The sequence below is a fragment of the Drosophila eugracilis genome, unplaced genomic scaffold, assembly GCF_018153835.1.
Source record: "Drosophila eugracilis isolate 14026-0451.02 unplaced genomic scaffold, ASM1815383v1 contig_1162, whole genome shotgun sequence".
Taxonomy (NCBI): domain Eukaryota; kingdom Metazoa; phylum Arthropoda; class Insecta; order Diptera; family Drosophilidae; genus Drosophila; species Drosophila eugracilis.
Window position 1 is genome coordinate 324,511 of NW_024571944.1, and position 6,290 is coordinate 330,800.

Consider the following 6,290-nt stretch of genomic DNA (forward strand, 5'->3'; position numbering starts at 1 on the left):
ATCTTTAATTTCTTAGCAAACCCAGCTGAGGGTGGCGCATGGGAAAGGACGATGCAAGGAGCACGTACTGGAGACTCTGTTGTTTGAGGCGTAGAGCATAGTGAGCTCTCGTCCGCTTACTCATCTACCAGTGAAAGTGGACCAGGATGCTCCACTGATACCCATCGATTTGCTGAAGGGAGTGCCCAATATTCCGGACCTTCCCAAAGATGACGGACAGGAGCCCAAGAGATGCGCTACCAGGAAGCAGTGGCGCATAGCAACAATGATGCGGGATCGGGTATGGAAGCGATGGATACATGAGTACCTGCCAACACTTGTGCGCAGGGAGAGATGGTGCAAGCACGTCGAGCCCACTCGTCGAGGAGATCTGGTGTTCATATGTGATCCCGCCATACCACGAAGAGAGTGGAAACGGGGCGTCGTGGAAGAGGTGTTCACCAGAAGAGATGGAGTACCTTGTCGAGCGACGGACTGACGATCAAGCCAAGACGACAATGCGCTTCGAGGCTAGCTGTCCTGGACGCGGTGAATGCGGCTGCTTTACGGGGGTGGGGATGTCGCGGAACGGATAAGGGCTGTCGGTAGCTAAGTTTGAATTTAGCGCTGCTAGAAGTCCGTATATTATTTGTGTGTGGATTTCTAGGGTTAGTTATTCGGTCACATTAAACCGGGTGATTACGAGCTTAAAATTGGCGGCCCGGATTACACCGATTTGCGCCATCACAGAAAGAGGAAAGAGAAACTGTGGTATGTAAGCTAAGGAATTGCATTTTAGGTTAAGTTGAATTATGTACATATTTCAGAATAAAACTAGTCTCCAACACACACTCTTGTTGTCCTTGTTATCGCTAACCAATTGGCGACTTCAACTAGCGTTCGGAAGGCATTTTCCCGTGATCAGTAGAGCGGCGTCACTTGTAATTAATGAAAAAATGATTGCGGAAGTATGGCTTTTTAAATTTTTATTTTTTAAGCAAGATCTTCTATGTATGAATATGTATGAAACGACAGTCTGAAATCATTTTTAAATCGAAGCCCCTTGGTTACCTTGTAATAATTTTTATTCCCGTTACTCGTAGAGTAAAAGGATATACTAGATTCGTTGAAAAGTATGTAACAGGTAGAAGGAAGCGTTTCGGCCCTATGAAGTATATATATTCTTGATCAGGATAAATAGCGAAGACGATTGAGCCATGTCCGTCTGTCTGTCTGTTTGTACGTCTGTCCTTCTGTCCTAATGAACGCTAAGATCTCATGAACTATAAGAGATGCAAAGTTGAGATTAACCATAAAGATTTTTGAGGTCCTTACGCAGCGCAAGTTTAATACAGCATCCTGCAACGCCCACAAATCGCCAAAAACTGAAATCGCTGAAATCTCAGGAACTTTTAGAGCTAGAAAGTTGAAATTCAGTATGTATAATCTATGGATGCCATCGCATCTTATAGGGGTACCACCCAGTATCGTAGAGTGGGCAGAAAGTTGAAATTCAGAACGTATGATCTTTAGATGCCAGCGCATCTTATAGTAGCAATACTATCTGGCCACACCCAGCCATACGCCCACAAGGCTCCAAAGACGGTTTGTAAGCATGTAGGTTGTTATGATGCTCCAAATGCAAATTAATTTTTTCCCATCTAGCCATGCCTACCCACAAAACCCGGAAAACCAAAAATGCAAAAATCTCGGAAACTAAAAGAGCTGTAAGTTTTTCTTAAGAATACGTATTTAAGAGATGCCACTGCAATTTGTCACTGTAAAGCCCACAAACCGCAAAAAACTTTGGCGTCTATAATACTATTATGAATGCCTTCGTTTGACGTTGTATAACTTATTTCTGTTAATATCTATCGATTTGCTATGCTACTTAAGAATAAATTAAGGTTATAAGGCCTCACATGGGCAGTGACGTCACTATCAGTTACTCAACATGCTTTCTCTGACAATAGGTGGCGCCTTGTGAATTTCCACTAGCAAAATGAATATTTTAAAATTGTGTAAAACAGTAACGGGTATCTTATAGTCGCGGCACTCGACTATAGCGTTTTCTCTTGGTTTCTTTTGAAAGGTTAACAAAATCACCTAAATAGGTTCAACCTAAAAAAATTAAATTATATAAGTAACTAAAAATAACTTTCAAATTATTGGCGCTTGCCTTATAATCAAGTAAATTTCGAAAGTAATTTTTATTAAGTTTAATAATGATTGGATCCTCCGTGTTAAGTTTACTGCTTGTCCCAGTGTGCTGGTAGCTGGGAGCGGAGAGCAATCAGCTTATCGCTCTCGCACTTTGGGACGATGCGTGGGATCGCGAGAACGAAACCGGGAAGACGGCAAAGGCAGTCGTCTTCGGCAAGCGAGAGAACACGCACGTCGCATCTAATGCGGGACGCCATTTACATATGTACATATATATATTAATAAACGTGAATTTTGAGAATTTATATTGTGTACCTACAGGGAAAAACTTCAGAATTAAGAATTTCTGGAGTTCTGGTTTCGGTAAGTACAATGGCCTGGGATGCAAACGAGAAGCTTACCGAGAACAAATTAGAAAGCTTAGCGCGAAAGCCCCTTGTGTTGTGGTACGAAAGAATAAAGGATGATATAAGTTTTTTAGGTTGGAAGGAACGTTTACGTGGAAGCTTTACTCCTAAAGGGCGACTTTGTTTCCTTCTTTTTATTTTTAAGCTGATGTTCTTGAACAAAAATATGTTGCGGCCAGAAATTGGTCTAACACATTCGTTAAAAGCCATCGGAGGAACACGGAACTTGAAAGATGCCACGTTCCTGGCGTAGAAATATTTATACTTAGTGATATTTTCCACCCCAATATCGAATTTAAGTTTAGCTCGAACGTAATCTAAGATTTCCGATTCGTACGTATCAGGGGAAAGCCGGGAAACAAAAATGTGTTTCTCCAGAGGAATACCAATCAAGGGCTTTGGCGGGGCGGGTGGTTTACCCACGCTACCAGTGGGACCCTAAGTTCCTCTGGAGAGTCAAGGGTAAATTCTTTTGAGCTTGTATAACATTTGGCACGGGAGGGTCCAATGCGACTACCTCGGACTGCTCATCGGACAAATGCCTACGCACCTTTGCAACATTTTCGGGATCCGAAATATGGGCTGTTACCGGTGTCGTCACGATTGGAGTGGTGGACGGAAGCGGTGACAATGAAGGAGACTTTTGAACATCAGACGGAGGTAAAGGGGAGTTATTCGCAGTACTGGCGGTAAACGCCAGCGGCAAACGGGTCGTCTTTTTGCGCTTCGGAGACTCATTCAACAGTTGTAAATTGTTGAACTGGGTGTCCAAGGCAGAAAACAGGTCGTTAGCTTTGCGAAAGCTGACCAAACTCATTTTTATTATACCGCATAAACGATCGAATTTCCTTCTGGGCCTCACGACATCTGTCACAACAGTAGTGTAAGCCAGAGTCTGAACGACTCAAAGCATCCGAATTGGTGGCTGACTTAAACCTTGCAACCTTGGAGTGCGCAATGTTATCACACAGCCAACAGTGGACGCTTACGTGGTCACCCGACACAATTTTATTGCATTTTTTAACGTAACAGATAATATTATCTGTCATTTTGACAAATAATTAATAATATGTAAACCACTGTGCCATATACTTTATAGGGACGAAAATGCTTCCTTTTTCCTGTTAAATACTTTTCAACGAATCTAGTATACCCTTTTACTCTACGAGTAACGGGTATAATTAGTCAAACTGACGCCAGCGCGTGGCGCAAAACAGCCGATATGATATTCACGGAGCATCCCCTGGAGTGCAGTGCGCTAGTTATGTCGCTGAGCGGGCCACTAGAAGGGAGCGCTTCCCAATAGCTAACACAGATCAGCTATCCTGGCATAACCTGGCCAAAATTTCAATAACTATTTGTTCTTCGCTACGACGACTCTGATACGCCGGCCGCCATCTCGTTAAATATTCTCAACGAACGGCCCAAGACAGGCAAGTGCTTATCAGCGTATGGTAGCCGATTAGTGACGTCTCTTCTGACGAAATGGAAGTCGATGGACATCGGGGAGATAGCTGTCTCTTTCGTGGTGGCACACACGTCGCAAATCGACACTAGATTGCAGCGTCTACTGTTCACCACCAATATAACGAACAGAAATGAACTACAGCAGCAGTTGAAGGCGCATGCATACAGAAATCAAATTAAGCATCTGGCTTCAGATCATTCGATCGGCCTCGACAGGATCAAATTCGAGGCACTCACATCAATGAAGTGCCATTACTGTGGAATTTCCGGACACAAAATGCTTGAATGCCGTAAGAGGAAGGCGGAACAATCAAAACCAAGTCAATCGTTTGGAAAACCATTGGCGGGACGAGGTAGGACTTTAGTGACTTGATTTAAATGTGGAATCGTAGGTCATATTGCATCCGCATTTATGAAGGGAACAGCAGCGTTGAGTAGCACTATGAACGAGAAGAGAGTAGACGTCTGTGCAGCGTTGGAGCCCATAGGAATTTTATATCAATTTGGTGAGGCCTTTCCATTCTTTTCTCACGAATTTTCATCCGGCCACGCCCAGTCTAACGCCCACAAACCGCGGAAAACTGTGGCGTCTATAATATTATTATGAATGCCTTCGTTTGACTATGCATAACTTATTTCTGTTAATCTCTATCGATTTACCAAAAATTTTTTAAATGGGAACATTATTTCGCTATTTAATGCAGTTAACGCAGTTAATGCATATTTGCAAAATCGAACCTCTTATGGACATTTAGGGATACGAAAAAAGAGCAGTTCCCTATTTGAGGTTTTACTGAGATGCAAAACACACATAGGGCAGGGTCGTCCCTGGCAGCGACCAACGAAAAACTTTTTTTTCCACTCTTTTTCGGGAACGTATTGTTAGGCTGAACATTTTGAGCTTAAGCTTGATGGCATTCGTTATCTGTATTGTTAGGCTGAACATTTTGAGCTTGAAATCCGCTTCGGCGACCATTTGTTGGTATCGCCTATCCAATGCCGTCTCACACTCGCTCCAAAGGGGAAGCGAAGTATAGCCCAACTGTTTTTCCCACGATCTTTTTATTCCTGCATCGAATTTGCTCATTACTTAATGGATGGCATTCGTTATCTGTTTGTCATCTCTAATAGCAGTGCCATCTTTGTCGGCAAATGATTCGTAAAAGGTTTTACAATTTTTAAATGCGGAGTGCCATTCGCAGAAGGTTGGAAGAGCAACTCTCGGCAAACGGAAGAGCGTAATAAATTGTATTAAATTTGAAAAAAAAATAAACGAGTGTATATTCCGAATGTACGCAAGCAGGGGACTGTCCTTCCCATTTTTTCTTAGTTCTTGAAACGACTTTGCTCATTATTAAATAAATTAAATTAATTATTAAATACATCCCCAATAGACAGCATAAAAAGACGAAGCATGTAAGATGGTTAGTCCAGCCCCCTGCTTTATCTGGCCAAGTGACAGAATTCCAAAAAATGAATCTGCGCCGATGAGCATGTCAATTTTTTGGGGCTTGAAGACGAATGGATCTTCCAATAGAATATTTGCAGGTACCCTCCACCCGCTGGTGTTAACCGCTTGATCCGGACGACAACTGGCTACTTCCTATTCGCGACTTCACTATTGTGTGTATTTTCTTCGTTGCTTGGGCATTAGTTTTACTAATCCTCATACAAGCTCATACCGATCTTTTCTCTTTTGATTTGTAGTTTTTGAGCGAGCTCATCGGTCTCATCGGATGATGGATTTTCCTTTCCTTGTTCTGTTTTCCGGGGGGTATTTAATATACCCGTTACTGAAAGAGTAAAAGATTATATTAGATTCGTTGAAAAGTATGTAACATGTAGAAGGAAGCGTTTCCGACCCTATTAAGTATATATATATTCTTGGTCATTATCAATGACAAAGTCGATTAAGCCATGTCCGTCTGCCCGTCCGTCCGTCGGTCCGTCTCTCCGTCTTTCCGTATGAACGCTGAGATCTCAGAAACTATAAGAGACACAGAGTCCATGCGCAGCGCAAGTTTATTTCAGCATCCTGCCACGCCCACTATAACGCCCACAAACGCATTTTTAATATATGCTTTTTTGGCGAGAGTCTTTGTCCATTTTCACTAGCAAACTGCATACTTTAAAAATGTGTAAAACAGTAACGGGTATCTTATAGTTGCGGCACTTGGCTAAAGCGTTTATTCTTGTTTAACATTTAAATTTCACGAAAAACTTCTTGAAATTTTAGAAATTAAGTTTTCATATTTCAAACTAATATTTTGGAAT